Source organism: Sceloporus undulatus, chromosome 2 (assembly GCF_019175285.1).
Source record: "Sceloporus undulatus isolate JIND9_A2432 ecotype Alabama chromosome 2, SceUnd_v1.1, whole genome shotgun sequence".
NCBI classification, from domain to species: Eukaryota; Metazoa; Chordata; class Lepidosauria; order Squamata; family Phrynosomatidae; genus Sceloporus; species Sceloporus undulatus.
In genome coordinates this window covers 75363829-75382537 of record NC_056523.1, presented here as the reverse complement: position 1 = coordinate 75382537, position 18709 = coordinate 75363829, and the positions used below count along the sequence as shown (strand labels likewise).

General features: G+C 42.3%; 1 protein-coding gene across 3 annotated transcripts in view; it reads right to left on the bottom strand.

Annotated features, from left to right (window-relative positions):
- CACNA2D2 (calcium voltage-gated channel auxiliary subunit alpha2delta 2) overlaps nucleotides 1-18709 on the bottom strand; it is an 815448-nt gene that overhangs the window by 172758 nt on the left and 623981 nt on the right. The gene's annotated exons all lie outside the window — the stretch shown is intronic.

The window sequence follows — 18709 nt, the reverse complement described above, 5'->3', positions numbered from 1 at the left end:
GGTGTCAATGTACCCTCCTCCCCCCTGTCCTCCTCCCTCTCACCATTATGAAGGGCCATGATTACATTCCCTCATTTTTTTCCTAAAACAAAAAACCTCCTAAAGGCATGATGGGTAGAGCATAAGGCAGGGAGGCAGGCTTAAGGGAGAGGTCCAGAAGAGAGTGAGGTCAGCAGCCCGGTCACGTGAATGAGAAGAAATGCGGTCATGGCTGCTATACAAGTGGTATGTTATTAATTGCATGACTGCTGAGAGAATGGGGCTTACATGGAAGAGTCCATAATCTAATGGGATACTGATACCATAAAGTCAGAGTGGTATAGTGGTCTGAGTGTTGGACTAGGATCCCAGAAAACCAGGGTTCAAATCAGTCATGGGAACCCACTGAGTGACCTTGGGCAAGTCATGCCCTCTCAGTCTCAGAGGAAGTCAATGGGAAACCACCTATGTATCACTCTTGCCAAGAAAACCTTAAGATAATACTAATACTAATACTAATAATAATAATAGGATTTATTTATATACCACTCAATCACTGGGAATCCGAGCGGTTTACAATGGAGGGGATAATAGACGGTTCCCTGCCCTCAGGCTTACAATCTAAAAAGACACGACACAAAAGGAGAAGGGAATGATGAGGGGGGAAGGGGATTAGGTCCAGCAGCTCTTCTCTCCCTCTGAAGCCTGGACCAAGCCAGATGGACTGGAGGGAGGGCTCTTCTTCTTCAGGCTAGCCCTGATGAAGCTGGGCAGCCTATTCTCTCTCTCTCTCATAGGCTGAAGGATGACATTTAAGGAGGGAGGAGCCCTCCTTAAAAGATAGGGTCACCATTAACTCAGAGCCAATTTGAAGGCACACAACAGCAACAACAAAGCCTGAAAATGTATGAAACATGGGATTTAAATAAGTACACACCAAGAGAAATATCTGAAAGAAAGCTATATGTATTTCCCCTAGACAAATACAAAGTTGTCTAGAAAATATTTTGTTAGAGTGTTTCAAAATGGAGGTAGAGGTAAATCTAAGAACCGTAGAGGTAAATCTAAGCCCTCTCCAGATGTGCTGGACTGAAACTTGATCATCCAACATTGTTAGATGGCACCAGACTGGGGAAGGGCGTCCTAGAGAATTAGGTCAGTGGTGCAAGATTACCCTATTTTTGCCATATGTAGTGGTTTTTTATATATAAATAGGTAAATGAATAGGGGCTCCACATGGCACTTCCACCAATTATTACAAATATGAACTCTATTCTACCACCCATGTTTGAATATTATCACTGGGCTGTTCCTTTAAACCTTGAGGGAGTACAGGCACAGTTTTGTTTTGATAGTGTCAAGGCATCCTGTAGTTCTACAGCCAATCAAAGAGCCATCCAACACTTGACTGGATTGACATTTCATTTGAAGCTAAAATACTATTAACGCCTTCTGAAGAATATGAGTTAGCACAACACGAAGTGTATTCATCCCCCTGGCCACCCAGAGCAGATGCAAAATAAATTGCCTGCATCCCTTTTAGAAACCATGATCAAGTCTGCTCCCCTTCATAAGCCTGCATCAAATGAGGGAGGGAGGGAGAAAGAGAGAGAGAGAGACTAGTGGGGCAGGTCCCATTCTGCATTCACGGTGGCCCCTGCGTCTAATGCAAAAGCAATTAAGATGCCGGCAAACAGAGGTTTTAAATTATTCAGCTATTAAGGGAAGTGATAAGCTCAGAGCAGCCTGACTGTGATTAATCAGCTGGGGCCAAGATTTAAAGAATATGTGGAAGAACAGGCATTTGGTTACTTGTCGCTGCCAGCTTGTTCATTCTTTCTGTTTTTCTTTTTCCTTCTTCTCCCCACCAAACCCTCCACCCCAAGAGCCCTGAATAACAGTGCTCAGAGGAAAATAATCAAGAGGAGAAAATCCTGAAAAACTGCCACTCATTTGTGGGAAGGTAGAGGGAGGATTTTAATTTTCGTTTTTGAGCACAGGTATGGCATTATGAAAAAAGAGGTGTGAGCCCCACAGATTGCCACCATTCTAGCCAATCTTTCAGATTCATTCTGTGAAGATCTCATGATTCCCCTTTTCAGTGGAGGACTGCAAAGCTTTCTAAGAATAGTCCAGAAATGCATCTAACAAATTTCATAAGAGAACCGCAGATGAATTTTCATCCTTTCACTGTCAATAAAATGGAATACATAGGCAGGCTCAGAGATGGGTAGTCCAAGGTATCACAGAAAATATATCAGAATGCACTTGAACATCTTGGACTGGTTCCAAGGTTATGAACACAAAGGATGATTCTGTGCCTTTGTCAACTCAACAGTCAACAGTACTAGATCTTTCCCTTCGAGCCAGCATTTCATATGCTCACAGCTCAGACAAAATAACTTCTTCTTAGCCTCCTGTTAACAGTTCCTGCGGGGGAAATGCTTAAGCTGATGTCTGTGCAAACTCTGGCCTGATTTCCTAGATGTCTTCATGTATCTATATTGGTCCATCCCTCTGGCTTTCCTAGAAGCTGTATCTGTTTCATTTCTGAGATTGTAAAGACACCTCTTTGCATGCACAGATGAAATCACTGTCTTGCAATAGAATGGTGAAAAAATTTGACCTTCTCCCTTCAGTGCTTGGGAGAAATAGGCAAGGCATTGGTGTAAGGAGGACTGGAGCATTCCTGATGTAAGCATGCCAAGAGGACAACTGCCAGCACAATGGATCAGGCAGATAAGAAGGAAGCCTATTGGTTACACATTACACACTCAACACAGGGTGCTTTCTTCTGATATATGTGGCCTCACAATAGTCAATAGGCTACCTCACTTAAACCCTCCCCTCCCATCAAGTAGGATAAATGAGAGTACAATCCCATGGATGCCTACTGAGAAATAAGCAGCAGAGGTTGGTAGTTTCCATGTCAGCCGGGCAAAGAATCCACACCTGTTTTCAGCCTGGACTCTACAGGAGCTCTCCATGGTGCTGGATCTTATCTCCCAAATAGGGTCAGCAACTGGTTATAGCTCTTTAAAATTCAGATTAAAACCTGGCGCCGATCCCCGAGAACAGAGGAGCCAACAGATGTCCCTGAAAGTTAGTTCTGCAGGTTGAGTGGGACTTGCTGCAAGGTGAGTGTGTACAGGGCTACAGCCTAAAATGGCTTTGTTTAGGTATGCCTGTGATGCTGTCCAGTCTCCAATTAGTTTATCACATTGTTTTTAACAAGTTAGTTATTTCTTTTAAGTTATTTTTTATTGGTACATATTTATTATGTTTTGAGCCACTGAGGCCCCTCCCTCCATGCAGGACAGAAAAGGAGCATGGAAAAATTTATAATACATAAATGACCAAAACTTTTCAAAGGGAAGACCAACTTCACCTGAGCAAACTCAACAGGGATTAACTAGCACAGGGGTAGGCAACCTTTTTGAGCCAGGGGCCGGGTTGCTGTCCCTCAGACAACTGGGGGGCTGAAGCCAAAAAATAAATAATTAAAAAATTAAAAAAAAATTAAATATATAAATAACCTGGGACAAATGTAGGACAAAATGTTCAAATGGAGGGCACTTTTTTAAAAAATGGAGGACATGCGAAAAAATTTGCTGATTTTTTTAAAAAAATGTTAATATAAATGCATGTTTCTGAGGCTTCTATAGACAATTGCCCCCCAAAGGCCCCGGCGGCAATCGGTGGCAGGACTGGGCTGGGGCTGGTCCCAAGGCCTCGCTGGCCCAGATCCGGTCCGCGGGCCACAGGTTGCCTACCCCTGAACTAGCAGATAAACCAGAGCTTGGCTGGGGTTGGAGATCCATTTTGGGGATAACAACTCCCAGAATCCCCCAAACAGCATGGCCATTGGGGAAATTTGATGGCTGTACTTCATCTTTCCAGGGTCAGAGGCAAACATAACAATAACAATAATAATAGCAAGTACATTTCTATACCTTCTATACTTTCTCTGAAGATGCCAGCCACAGATGCTGGTGAAACATCAGGAATAAACTCTTTTAGAACATGGCCACATAGCCTGAAAACCCACAAAAAATACTACATTTCTATACCACTTATCAGTGCACTTAAGCACTCCCTAAGCGGTTTACTATGTGTAAGAGAATAGCCCCCAACAAGTTGGGTACTCATTTTAGTGACTTTGGAAGGATGCCAGGCTGAATTGACCCTGAGCCGCTGGCTGCGATTCAACTCACAACTTTGTGGTTTGTGAGTGAGTGGCTGTAGAACAGGCATTTAACCACTGCACCATGAGGGCCAACAACATAGTGGTTGGCTGGCTATTTCATAATAGAGGTCATATTTGCAATAATTGCCCACCATCATGCACATTTTGGGTTCAGAACAAGGCAGCAATAGCAGGGCTCTCTTGCTATGGGTCATGTTAAGTTGAGTATCATAACTCACATAAGGACATGGAAGCTTTGGAAACACTGAGTGGACAAGAAACGACCTCCTTACAAACACTGTTCCTTCAGTAATAGGAGCTGGAGGTCCTTAATGTATGTTTTACTGAAGCAGATGGTATGAGAAAGAGTTCATCTAAAAGATATTGACTTTACAGGCTGAGGGTGGAACCAAATAAACAATAAAACACCTCCCAAATGAAACAAAAATAGTCTGGATCACAGCTAATAATGATAATGCTCTTAGGGCCAATCACTTTTAAATGTCAGCACTGTCAAGAGAATGGATTTATGGATGGGTGATGGCTGCCTGATACGATTCTTGCACACAGCTAGGGAGCTATCTAGTTGGCTGCAGGAGTTTTGAGTGCATGGGGTTGAAAGCATTTACATGCAGTGGGTGGCTTCAATCCAATCTGCCTCCTTGAAAGCTGACACCTGGGGGTCTTCCTTGGACATAACAGATTCTCCCTCCCTCTCTCCCTGTTCTTTTTAGGGCATGGTGGTGAACAATTCTGTACACACCTCACTACAGATACAAAGTAGGCATGGTGGTATTGTGTGTGCATCACAGAACTCACAGACATTTGGGCTGAGGACACAATGTTTACTTATAGGACTATGTGTGCTTTCTCACTTAAAAACATGACAATCCATGTTTCTTTGGCTCTGGATTGAAATAGTGTTGCTGAAATAAAAGACATGATATTGCACTATGTACTTGGAGAAAGAGCACACGATCTTTGGTATATATTTAGCTCTTTTGGAAATTCCTCCTGCAGCGGTCTTGCCTCTCTTGAACTCCGTTATCCTTATTGCCCTTTGATCAAATCCCCAAGGAGCACCATAGATCACATACTTGGCCAGCTGACAAATGAATCACACCACTTAAAAAAACCAACTTAAAAAGAAGTATAATACTTTCCTTCTGATCTCACGATAATCCTTACAAATGTCATGGCAGGTAAGGAGGTTCAGAATTTTTGTTGTCAAATTTAGTATCATATTTGAATTAGATTTCTGGTGGCAATGCTCACATGTAGGGTTTGGGGTTTGGTTGCTTTTTAGCCAGACAATGTTTTAAAATAGTATTTTTATTTCAAACATACACACCAGGTAGAATCTTTGCAATTTAACTCAAATGTGATGAGCTATGGAAGTTCCCCCCAATCCAGCATTATGCCAATATGTCAAGAACTCAGACTTGGGGAAAAAAATTTTTTTTGGAACTCTAATTCTGAGCATGTCTATATTGGCTAGGATTATTCTGAGAGTTGTAAGCCATAAAGGTAAATTTTCCAAGCTCTGCAAAAACCTGGCTGCCACAGTCAGCCTGCAAGCCAGAGGTCAGATAGTCCCGAGATAGGTCTAGGTGTTCCTTTCTACTATCAGCTGCACAATAACTAAAACAAAACCAAGCTGTTGGAACTCAAGGTAGAGGTTCAAAGAAAACAGAGGAATGCCTGCCTGCCTGCCTGCCTGTCTCCCTTTGTGGAGTGGGCAGGACAAAGGCTGAATAGCCTAAAGTTAGAGTAGAAGGAGCAATAAAGGATAGGCAGAGTAGTTCTGATCAGAATACCCAGGATTGAGAGATGAACCTAATGGGAAATATAGGCCTGGTACAGATGGGCCTTTTGTGATGTCCTCGTCACGTGCTAGGGTTGCCTGGGGGCAGAGCGCCCACATGCCCTGCAACCCTTGCATGTGACGAGGGCATAATAATGGCAACGCCCTGTATACATGGGCACCGCCATTATTATGTAAGCACTGTGTAGTGTCCACATGGTGCCGCACGGCACTTACGTACTGAGTGTGCCAGTGGTGCATTCATTACGCAGTTGCCGTGGGGTAAAAAGAACCTGCTTTTCACCGGTTCTTTTTCTTCTGCAGGGAAGCCACCTGGTTTGGTGGCTGAGGCTTCCTTACGGAGGAAAACCAGGTGCCAGCAGGCCTCCCTTTTTGAGAGGTCTGTACCACACCATATTCAATTTTGCAGCCGTATACCAATTTGGAAAAATCTGAATTGTCTTTATTATATATTTGCATCCTGAGAAGTAACAAGGCCAGTCCTACATTTGGAAGAGTGAAGGAATTGCTTTTGTTGGATGATGCTGCAGGTCGGGTAGGAGTTTTTTTGGATTTTCCTTGTGAACTGAATGGTTCCTTTGTGATGGAGAATAGACATGTGTAGGCCACACAAACTTTTTGGGACGCTGAAACTAGTCTGCTGCCTCAGGTGTGGTAGAAAATGCTACATCAGGCCTGCATGGAATGACCTCAAGGTTCCTCTGCTCGTCAGCCTTCTCCTGAGGAGAAGGCCAGGCAGCAGAGGAAGAGGATGGACAAGAGCTTGCCGAGCAAGGCTCCTCCACCATCCGGCTTTCTTGTGGAGAGGAGGACAGGTGTAGAAGGAAGGGGAGGGACAGGTAAATACTTGCATTAGAAGGCTCTTCCACTGCTTGGCTTTCTTTTGAGGAAAGGCCCAGGCAGAGGAGAAGGAAGGCAGAATTAATATTAATAATATTAATTATTAATATTTTAATTAATTAATTAATTAATTAATTAATAACTATCTGTGACCTGAAGAAGTTAGCCTATTTTAATTTTGGCCTCCTTCCTATTGCCAAGTTGTGCAGGGCAGTGCTACATCATAACCAGTGCTAAAAATCATATTCACCCTCCAGTGCCATCAGCTTCTATATGCAGACTGGGAAGGAGATGTCATTTTGCCCTTCATCTCAGGCAGCATAATTTCATGGGTCAGCCCTGCAATGTTGGAAGATACAATGGCTCTCTTAACTTTTCCGCCTGAGAAGAAACAGAAGCACCTACCTCTATACCTGCAAAAGTGTAAAGGTAGGAATTAGGTGACTCTTCAAATGTTTTAGAACTGTAGTTTCCAACATTCCTTACAATTGGCCATCCTAGATAGCACTGTTTTGTGTTGCAGTTGAACAATATTTGGAAGGCTACATTACTTCCACATTTGCTCTAGCAGCATATATTGGACATTGTTATCCTATAGATACTACTTCTATTCATCTGTATTTTTTAAAACTAAGGAGCCCTGGTGGCACAGTGGTTAAATGCCTGTACTGCAGCCACTCGCTCACAAACCACAAGATTGTGAGTTCAATCCCAGCCAAGGGCTCAGGATTGACTCAGCCTTGCATCCTTTCGAGGTTGCTAAAATGACTACCCAGCTTGTTGGGGGTAATTAGCTTACAGCTGTAAACTGCTTGTAGACTGCTTAGGTGGTATGAAGCGGAATATAAATGAAGCTGCTATTGCTATTTAAAATCTGATTTGTGTTTGGAAAGACAAATAATATCATTTATCCACTTGATTTTCTGCATGGAGACTAACAGTAAAATATTGATTGTATATGAAGTGATTTTTAATTTTTTTTAAAAACAGGCACATATTGATCAAGCTCCCACATATCACTTACTTTTTTTGGGATGTGTAGTTACGCATGGATTGTGTTATGAAGTTCTTGTGTTGAATGAATGGTAATGCTGTGCAACAAAATGTGCAACCAGTTGCACACCCAGATGCACAAGAAGCATTACTGACTATTTCAGTAGATGCACATTGATATACATCAGTCATGAATACACACCCACATGTGCTATTGCATTGGCTACCCAGCTTCTGTGATTCTGAATGCAGATGCCTCATGTTGGACCATGCATGTGTATCCACTTCTGTAGCTGAACCTACACAGTGTTGGGCATAAATGGGATTCAGGCCATTGTAAGACACAATTGATAGGGAACTTCTTTTGCACAAGACTTCCTTTTTACATGACTGGGAATTGTTAAGAAGTGTAGTGCAACTTTCTGGGGCTTTTGGCTTCAAGCCTACAATGCACTCTTAATAATAACTGAAGTCTGAAAGCTTCTGCAGGAGCCCAGAATCTTTGAAAGGAGTCTTAGCACATCTTACACTGTATTCTCAAATATGTGTGACCTTTGTGCTTCATTTCCCTTAACAACTGTAGTGTTTTGCCTACAGGCAGGATTTGATGAAAAACCTGTTAATATTAGGTTACCAGCCACTATACTGTCAAGCACCTCATAAAACTCCTACAAATAAATAACATACATTCTTACAATTTAAATCCCTCCATAGGCACATTTCTTCCATCTAGAATAGACATTTTTATAAGAATTACTATACTATTTAATCCTAATACTAATTTATCTGTGTTCTTCAGCCCAAATAAAAATATGTTTTAGCTGTTCAAGGGTTGATGTTACTTTCTAACCTGTGGATCATATCCTTCATCTCCAATGCCTGTGTTTCCATGTATGGGGCCAACAGAAAGGATTTTCATTAGATATAACAGGGATGGAAAGGGCTAAACCTCTCTGACAATAATAGCTCATCACTTACTATAGTTAAACAGGCACACAGATGTGATCACTAATTATGAGATTACTGTCATGTCTAGTTTGGCCTAGTATGAGTTTCTGCACCATTTGACTGGAACTCTGCATGAATAATTTTTTTTTGTTCACTCTGTGACAAAATAGTCTCTAGATGAAAACCACCAAAAAACCACCGATAGCTCACATGATCCATGCATGAGATACAGCATGTCCTCGGGTCCCACAGAGCATGAAGAGAGCACTCTAACCCTTTTTCATTCCCTTCCATGCACAGGAATGGTCCTGGACACCCCCAGGGAAAGGATGTATCTGCCTATAGACTGACAACACACAGTAGTCCAGTTCAATTTTCATCTTTCAATCTGAATGTTTCTTTATGGCCTCATTCCCACTACATAATAAATCCATTTTGAAATTGATCTGAACTGGTTTAAATGGCCCTTGTTCGCACTTGTGCCAAATTCCTGAAGTGGTTTGGTGAGGGGGGCACAGCACTAAACCCATTTAAACTGGTTCTTCCAGATACGCGGAATTCACCACTTCTTTTAAAATGAATCAATTCAGTGCGAGTGTGAACACGTTGTCTATTTGATTTGGTTCCTCACGCCTGTGAGTTGACTCTATGTTGAATTGATCCATTGCTGAATGTGAAAGTGGAGTGGATTAAATTGAAATGGATAGCTTCGATCACAGCTTGAATAGTGTGAACATCTATTCGGCGCTAAATCGCTTCATTGATTTTACTAAACAATGATTTATTTTGTAGTGGGAATGGGATCTATGTTGAGTTATACTGTCTGTCTGTCTGTCCCAACCATACCCCAGATTCTCCAAGCAATATAGTGAACAGGAGCCAATCAGCAGTGATTACTACTTTTCAAGAAAGCCTAAGGCATCTTTTATTGATGAATTGCTAAATTTTTACCAAAGCTCTAAACCCACAAGCATCCGGTAACTGGGAAACAATCTGAATATCTCTAAGCAGCTTTAAGCTGAGAGATTTGTTTTGGAATTCTTGTTCAATGTTCGTTTTAGCTGGATAGCACTGAGTCACAAAACATATGCATTGTTCTGAGCTGAGTTTTCAGGCAGATAAGAAGGTCAAACTATATAGGCCTGGACTGACATTTGTCTGAATAGTGAACTGGCAACTTCAGTTGATGGGCTAGTTATCTGGAGCCCAAGCATGCTGACAGAAGTGATCTTCTTAATATCCTTGATTGGACTGAAAAGAAATAGATAAGCTCCTCGACCTCTGCAGAATGGGGGAAACCCACAACCCCCTTTTTGTCTTTAAACCATGCCTTCAATTTTTTTTTTATTTTCCTGCCTTCTGGCAGTCAATCAATGGAACATTACATGGCTTAAGATTCTGTATTACGAGAGCTAAGAAAAATACTTTATTTATTGATTACCTTCACTCTATACACCAGAGTGGAGGAAAGAAAACAAAATATTAATCTCTTTTGATACATTTGGATGGAATAGGCAGTGAGCACTGTAACAGTAATACTCCTATGCATAATGTTAGTCCTGTGCACGATCACAATCTCTTCCAAAAATGATTGACTCTAACCTCCTTTTTGGGAAAGAGATTGTGATCATGCTTGCTGATCCCATCTCATCACATGTCTTTAGTCCTGGTGCTTTATGGCACAAGTGCACAGTAGCCTACACACAGAAGGTTACTTGTGTATGTACTAAAGTAGATAGGCCACTGTTATCTAGGAATGATCTCCAGTGACCTTAGAGCCAATAAAAGAACTCATGAACACAAAAGCCACCTGGATCTTTAGGAGTAGATCTAGATCCAAGAGGAACCTGGACAATGATTTTAAGAAAGGCAGTGCACAGCTGCCCATGTTACGCTGTGTACTACCAGTCGTTCTATGAACAAAGAGGTTTGGAGAATAGAGAAGTAGAACATGAATTAACAGTGTGATGTGGCAGCTAAAAAAAAGCCAATCTGATTCTAGGTTGCATCAACAGAAGTATAGTGTCTACGTCAAGGGACGTAATAGCACCACTCTATTCTGTTGGTCAGGTCTCACTTCGAATACTGTATCCAGTTCTGGGCACCACAATTCATGGAAGCTGACAAGCTGGAATGTGTACAGAGAAGGGTGACAAAAATGGTGAAAGGTCTGGAAATCATGCCCTATGAGGAGTGACTTAGTGAGCTGGGTATGTTTAATCTGGAGAAGAGAAGGTTATGAGGTGATACAATAGCCCTGTTTATATATTTGAAAGGATGTCATACTGAAGATGGAACAAGTTAATTTTTTTACCTCCAGAGAATAGGACTCAGAGCAATGGATTTAAACTACAAGAAAAGAGACTCCACCTAAACATTAGGAAGAGCTTCCTGACAGTAAGAGCTGTTTGACAGAGAAATATGCTGCTTCAGAGTGTGGTGGGGTCTCTTTCTTTGGAGGTCTTTAAACAGAGGCTGGATGGCCATCTGTTGGGGGTGCTTTGATTGTGTCTTCCTGCATGGTAGGAAGTTGGATCAGATGGCTCTTGTGGTCTCTTCCAATTCTATGCTTCTATTATTCTATGTGAACATAATTCACTATCCCTTACAAAAAATATTTTTATGGTTTTTACTTTTATCTGTTCCATAGTGATTGTTCATTCATGTTTACCAAATTAGACATAACAAAACAGATTCTACTTGGGTAACACTTCTGTGTGGACCTGCACAGTACCCAAACAGTAAGAAAGCTTTCAGGTTATTCAGGCTTGAGGTTCACAAAGCAAGGTGTAACAAAAAATTAGCTTAGGTTGAAGCTATATAATCTTCATCCAGACTGGCTTCCTAAAACCCTCAGCCCTCCAAACATCTTGGGTTGTTAACTCCCATCAAACAAGCCAGAAGGATCAAGTGGCAGGGATGATGAGGGTTGTAGCCCAACAGATGTGGAAAGCTGAGGAAGGTTAATCTAAGATTCAGTCTCAAGGTGGAGATTGATGATTAGGGCCCGAAAGAGATGGGCCAAAAAAGTCGGCTTTTAGTCACTTCAGGGTTGTGGTGTTTAGATGACGCATACCCCTGAAGCAGCTGGAAGCCACTCTAACATTGGCTAAATTGGCCTAATGCTGCCAGCAAAAAGAATGAATTTAATCTACTCCTGCTGGCGACCCATTTGGGACTACGGTGGCAGTCTGCTTCAGGCTGCAAAACACAAGGCACGCTCCTGATCTAGTAATATTTCATTGCACTGGGGTGGGTTCTGAGGAAGACATAAAAGCCCATTCCTCCTACAAACAGCTTCTTATAATATTTCATTTGAGGGGAACATTCTCTTCATAAGAAGAGAGCCGTCAAAATCTTCTTAAAGAGTACTTGAGACTTTAGAGTTTCAGATTGTCTGTTTGTCTCCTTCCAACCAGCAAGTCTGGAGGATCTCTTCCTCTCCTCTAGACTTCTGAAAAAAAGACTGTGTTATGACCTGCTACAAATCTGTAGGGGCTACACTGGCTGGAGTGTCTGAATTGCTCAGACACCCTTAATATTAAGGGCAAAGTTTGCAGGACAAAGTTCTTATGAGCACTTAGCAGGGGGAGCAACTGACGAGAGAGCCAGTATTCTGAGATAGGTGAGGTTTGGGAGGGGGGGAGGATCTGAATATTCAAATAGAAGGGAAAGTATACACAGAGAAAAGGGATCCCTCTCTGTCAGCACTGAAGAAACTGGACTGAGAAAAGAGAATGTTTTCCCATCAACGGCTGAAAATGAACATAGCACAGGTAAGGCATGAATGCTCCTTTTTCCAGCAGTGGGACACACCAGCACTCTCTAGAAGCCAGGTGGGAAAATGCTACTGACAGTTGCTAAGTTTGGGACCTAATCACCCTATGGAGGGCATATCTGTTAAAGGAAGCCTCAGCAGATGTTCAGGTGTCTTGCCAATAATGACACACAATGGTACAAGGACTATAAGTTGTTGTTAACTGCTTTCATTTCAACCTTCACTCATGGCCACCCTGTGGGTGAGACCTCTCCAAGCCCCCCTATCTTCCACTGCTCTGCTTAGGTCCTGCAGACTGAGACCCATGACCTCCCTGATTGTGTCTATCCATCTGGCATGCAGTTTTCCATTTTTAAAAATACCCTCCACCTTTCCTAGCATTATTTTTTCCAATGATTCATGTCTTCTCATGATATGGCCAATGTGTGACAACTTTGTCATCTTGGTTTCCATGGAGAGTTCAGGCTTAATCTGTTCAAGGACCCATTTGTTTGTCTTCTTGGCTACAACTCTACAAATGTCTCGTAGTGTAGCATTGGTAGCAAGGGAAGCAGATGCACCAGCACTCTGAATGGAGAGAGCAACAACCACCCAGGCACTCTCTCCAGAAGAACGAGGTAGACCTCATACCCAGGGGCTCCAAACTGACATTTTTGGACACACATGGTCTGGATAGCATTGGACGTTAAATTCTTTTTCTATGGCTTTAGAAATGCCATTGAGTCAAGTTTTAAGACTTTTTAAAACCCTTAATAGCCCTCATATAGTTTTATTGACTTATAGATGAATCCCACACTGACAGTGAGTTTACCTTGCACAACCAGTTCCTTTCTCTTTGGAGTCTGGTCCTCAATCATTTTTGCAGGACTAATGCATTACACTGAGAAGAGACCACTGTCTTTTTGCCGACAGACACAGCTTTGAACACATAATTTATTGAGCCACTATCTCAGAAGCTGTTTCTCAATGAAATATACACACATCCACACATCCCAAGGTTATCAACTGTACTTAGTATGATTTCTTGTTTTAACTCTACGTTATTCTGTGTTAGCTTTCCATAGGGAATATTATGAAGCAAAATGGCTGCTTTCATGAGAAGGAGCAAATTCTTTTTTGAGAAGGAGCAAATTTTATTAAGTCCTTGTTTAATGGGAGATAACAAACCAGTATGGCTTTATAACAAATCATATATCTTTTGAGGCACACAAAAAATGGAAAAAAGATTCCAAGAATTGAGATTAACCCTTGGTGTACTGCCTTACCTCCATAACACCACTTGATATAATCCAGGTGAATAACTGGAGGCATATATCAAATGAAGTACAGGTGTGATAGATCAAAGGATTTGTATGAGTCAACGTGGACTCAAGAGCAGTTGAAAAAGTAACAAAACTGTAACAAAGGATATAAAGGATAAAGCAAAGGGAAACAAAGCCAAAGAAGTGAAAAAATTCCATCAGGCATAACTGTTTGTGTTCATCCTAAAGTTTGTGTTCTTAAAGGGAACTACAGTAAATCATGGCTGTGCGATGTACTGTTTGGGGGAGGTGGCTAGGCATAGGAGGGGTAAGAAAATGCACATATCAAAAGAAGGAAAAGGCAAAGCAAAGAAAATGATGACTATGGTGCGGGACAGACTGTCCAAAAAAGACGGTCTCCTAGCACCTAGTTTTGGTCCGTGGGGAAGCCGCAGCCTCCAGACCGCGGGACTTCCCTATGGACCAAAAAGAACCAGTGAAAAGTGGGTTCTTCTTGCAATGCCATTATGATGTCACAGTGCGCCAACGGCGCACTCGCGACATCATAATGGCGTGCGACGTGTGGACGCTATGCGTCTGGCACATAACAATGGCGGTGCCCATCTGTACAGGGTGCCGCCATTTTTATGTCCTTGTCACATACAAGGGGCAAGGGGTGTCTAGAAGCGCCACCCCTCGCACGTGACAGGGGTGTCCTATCCCGTCCATCTGGACCGGGCCTATGTTAGCAGTGACTATAGCCTTTAATTTTAATGTGATAATTTTGCCCAATTTTAACCCAGAAAACAGACAAACATATACAAATGTTGTATTCACATCCTTCAAAGCCCAATTCTCTCAGTGCTTTTTTGAAAAGATGTGCCAAAGAGCTTCCACCACCAGCACCACCACCACTACTTTTCCACCCAGGCATTCAAAAAGATCAAAAGTGGCACCACCCCAGAGAAGGGCCTGGAACATACAGGCCGAATGCACTGTGCTGGCGCTGATACTAGGGTTAGGGACCATGTACCAACCGCATGGTCCCTAAGCCCAGCACGGCATAGCAGCAGAGTAATGGCGGCATCCCGTCTATACAGGTGCCGCCATTTTGATGTAAGCGACGCACAACATCTGCACATCGCTTACATTGTGAGTGCGTCAATGGCACGCTCGTGACGTCAATCTGGCACCACCAAAAGAACCTGGAAACACTAGGTTCTTTTTACTTCGGAGGGACAGTGCACGGTTTAGGGTCTGTGCCATCCCTCCAGAGTTAAAATGGGCGAATGCATACTGCTGTTTCGTGGCAGTCTGTATGGCCCCAGAGTTAAGTGGTTCTCAGATGGACTAAGCTCTTGCCTTTCACTAGTCTACTCAGGGAGGGGATGGTTCTTTTTTTTATGATAATTAAAGTACAGTACTTATTTTGGTGGGATACACACCACCATTTAGTATGTATAGGATACGTACTAGGGTTAGGAAGGGGCGGTGCTTCCGCACCCCCCTAACCCTAGTACGTATCCTATACGTACAAGATGGCGGCGCCCCTTCTACATGGGCGCCGCCATCTTTACGTACTGGACGCACAGCGTCCAGACGTGTCGCGGCGCCTATGACATCGCGAGTCCACGCCAGGCGCCTCGCGACGTCATGGTGGCGCCGCAAAAAGAAGCTCTGAAATGGAGGTTCTTTTTTGCTCCGTGTGGGAGTCGCGCGGTTTGGCTGCTGCGGCTCCCGCGTGGAGCAAACAGCGCCGACGGGGGACCGCCGCAAAGCGGCGGTTTGTATCCCGCCATTGACTTGTGGATAAGTTGACTCAAGTTTTCTGACTAAAATTTCTAGTCTTATACATGAGTATATATAGTAGTTATTCCTGGCAAAACATCATTATTAGATGCGTGGGCATACAGTCACCAAAATGCAATAAAAACACACAACTGCAAAACATGAAATAAAGTGTATAATTACAAAATTATGATACTCAAAACCCAGCCCTCCCCAAATGAAATGTGATTTTTTTTCTTTCTTTTCTTTCTTTTTGCCTAGTTAAATGTGATGGTTTTTGAAAGTATGTCTCTCTGTATATTACTAAAATGTATTCCCCAATCACAAAATGAGGCAGCAAAACACTGACAAACACAACATTATATGCATGTACATTACATGTGTTGTAATGTAATGGTACTGCTTTAAAGTAATTCTTCCTGTGAATGATGGGAAAACTGCCTCAAAACAAAATGAGCAAGGGATTAGAAGAAAGTGCTGTTTTCTCACACAAAGGACTACCAAAAGACCGAGCAACTGCAGCATGTTGTCTCACATACATTGAACATATTTTGGTACAGCATCATTTGTATATTTCTCCTCTTCAAACCTGTGCATGTAAATTTGAGTTCTATCACTATTTTTGTGTTCATTTAGTTTATTGTGGTCTGGGCTTAGTGTATAATGATTTTATAATGATATAAAAAGGACTACCAAATGACTCTCATGTTTTGCAGTTGTGTGTGTGTTGCTTGGTTTTTGACTGCTGCCTCCTTTTGTGATTGGGGAATATATTTAGTAATATACAGAGAGACACACTTTCATAAACTATCACATTTAGCTAGGCAAAAAGAAAAAAAAAAAGAGAGAAAAGATCAGGTTTCATTATTCCCTGACCACTCTTTGCCTAAGGAAAATCCCTAAGGCAACCCAGTAATGCTCAGTGTTTTAGAGTAAACTTTCTAATTTGGTTTAGCCCAATTTTGTACTTGCCCCCAGGCTGGACTACAGTGGCTGTCATCTCAAGCCTCAGACTGTCTTATCATAGGCTAATAAAAAGAGAGACTGTGGCCAAGACACCAGAAGAAGACTAAGAATTGGAAGGACAGCAATGAAGGAACTAGGTAAGAGTAAGATCCTCAAGTGTAAAGGCATATCATATTGAATACTAGAGGCAGGATTGCCCATGCCCCTTATTTCTGATTTCCATGTTTGGTTGTGAAAGCGGGTCTGTGAAAAGAGCTTTTACAGGGAGAAAATCAGCTCAGTTGAAATGTGTGCTGGTGATAAGTTCTAGGGATACCATGGACAAACAAATGGATCTGAAAGTAAACAATGTCTGAACTCTCTCTAGAAGCCAAGATGATTAAACCGGGGCTATTATATCTTGGGCACATCATCAGCTGATCTGATGATTCTGCAAGACCAGGGTTCTTGACGGTGTCTCATTCATATGATTGCTATAAATCTACATTGACTTTATGGCAAATAACAGCCACAACAACATCCCAAGCTCATGCTGGGAATGGTGAGAGTAGCAGTATACCTGGAGGATGTCATGTCAGAGATGGTTGCTTTAAATCCCTTATGTGAAATATGGCCAGAATTTCAGAGCAATTCAGGAAGGCTGCTATTCTGAAGGGAGTAAAATCCTGTGTGAATATCTCTAGCTCTAATTGCCCGAGAAAAGTGTTACCCAGGAGACACTGCATTTCCTCTCCAGAACATTGCATTTGTACAAATTGCTAACAGAGTGAGATGCATTCAACAGTGGTTAGCTGAGGAGTAGATGGGAAGAGTATTGGGCTGGGGAGGCATACTTGCATGAAGTGACATGGTGTGGATTCTCCCGCTGACCTTCCCCACAGAAGAAGACTCTGAATACGATAACCATGCTTAGAAAACTCCACTTGATTTACTTTCCATTTTAATCAACTTCCTCATTCTCACCAATACCCCTATTCTCTGTTCTCTGGTTATTTCACTGAAAATATATGAGAACAGCAGAAGTAAATGTCTCCTGCCTGAAATGCCATTCTAAGTCCTTGTGTCAAACAGCTCTTTCCCTATCTAACACACTCTACCCATTTCTGCTTCCTGAACACTGCTCTTCTCTTTCCTTCTATCCTTCTTCTACCCGCTCCCTTGGAAAGGTTCCCACCAGCGAAGGACCCAGCAGCTCCACCCAGGAAAAGAAAGCAGAATCCAGGCCACACCCTCCTTCCCCGCCCTTCTCTGGCAAAAGATTACCGATTTAATTAAAACTGGCACTGTAAATAAAAAAATATATAAAATGCAATTTGTGTGTGTAGTGACGAGTGACTATGGAGGGTGTTATATTAAATGTTTTAATTAGCATGCCAGCTAGCGATAGTGCTCCTCTATTGCTTCAGTGCTGAAATCCTCGGATGAGGGTGGAGGACTAGAAATGTGGCATACAAGCTCTGGGTTGGCAAGTCAAGAGGAACCATGTGTTCATTTCAATCCCATTACAACCTCTGGTTGTGTCTCTTTTGCAAAAAACGCTGCTGCTTCCTACCACCCATAACAGGGAATCAAGGGATAATTTAAACGGGAGAGCCTGAAATAGGTTTGGCTGTAGAACAGTGAGAGTTTTGAAAACTTAATTCTGAATGTAGGCTTAGATTGTTGCTTGTCTTTATAGAAGCCAATTCAAAATTAACATCAAATGGAGGTTATTCAAATGGATCACACAGAACACTGCATTTATTTATAGATATGTTGTAGTTGTGGCAGAGCTCCAAAATGTATTTATTGGCACTCACTCTCTGCCAGTCAGATATGTGAAGATTTGCCTCCACCTCAACCATTCACTGTGTATTATTATAAGTTGTGGTTTATAAGAGCTCACCGCAAGTTTTTCCCCAAGTCCCTGAACCCCTTGATTTTAATTTATTCAGGTGCATGTAACACCTCCTCCAAACAGAGGTATCACACCTGGAGGCCTTCAGAAGCAATGGATTAAGTTCTGTTTCCTCTACAACTCCCTTAAAGCCCCACTGATTCCAGAACTCACAACTAGAACCGACTTCCAGTTGCAATTTTCTATCCTTCTTCTACCTGCTCACTTGGAAAGGGTCCAACAAGTTAAGGATCCAGAATGTAAGGCATGGAGCCCACTGTGGGTTGGT